Raw genomic sequence first — 1,000 nt, 5'->3', positions numbered from 1 at the left:
AGCTTTTAGTTCCTACGCTCCTCACCGGTGGAACAAACTTCCTGCTGACTTCTTTTAAATCAACATCTGGGCAGGCTTTCAAATAAACTATACTTATGTTATCTTTACTGTAATAAAGCACTTTACTTAAACTCCTTTTGATATTTTTAATCCCTTTGACTCACATTTGGAAAAGCGATTCACTTGAAAGTTGCTCCTTGTAATTAGTCAGATTAATTCTTGAAACGATGCCACTTTTTAAAGTGACTACTTCACTTTGTGGTGTAACTCTGGAGTCCGTCACACTTCATCACTGAATCCAGGTATTTAGGTTCTAAATGGGCCCGTGAGGAGGAGGACGCCGGTAGAAAGGGCGAGAGGAAGGAACCACAGGAGACGAGCCGTTTGGATATATGGCATAGTTTTACTTTCACATTTGTTCATTACAGAGTAAATCTTAATTCTAACACAGGTATTGGACAGGTTCTTAACACCGATACATGAGGCTGCATTAGCTAGTGGATACTGCATAGACACGCGCACGCACACACACACTCACATACACACACGCACACACAATGACAAAAGGACTACATTGTTCCACTACAAAGTTCAATGTCTGTGATTGCCGTGCAGCCACAGAATATAATCTGACCATGTATTAGAAATGTCTTTAGGCTTTTTCTTCTTTTTTTTATTTTATTTACCTGTTCAGCCGCACTCACATTCACACACACACACACATATATATATTTATATATGCTGAGTCCCCTGTAGTTTAATGGTCATGTGGGGGTCTGACATCCTGTCCCACGACCATCCGTCCTCCTGAAGAAGCTTTGTGAGCGAGTTAGTGTGAGTGCGTTAGTGCGGCGGAAACATGAGGCGCTCTCTCTCACACACACACACACACACACATACACACATACACACACTGATCAGGACCTGCACTTTGTGTTCAGCTCGACTGGAATTAAGAAACTTTGCACCGTGAGTGTGTCTGGATGAGTTGGACCGTGTA

The sequence above is a fragment of the Lipophrys pholis genome, assembly GCF_963383615.2.
Source record: "Lipophrys pholis genome assembly, chromosome: 19".
NCBI classification, from domain to species: domain Eukaryota; kingdom Metazoa; phylum Chordata; class Actinopteri; order Blenniiformes; family Blenniidae; genus Lipophrys; species Lipophrys pholis.
This window is presented reverse-complemented; position numbering follows the sequence as displayed.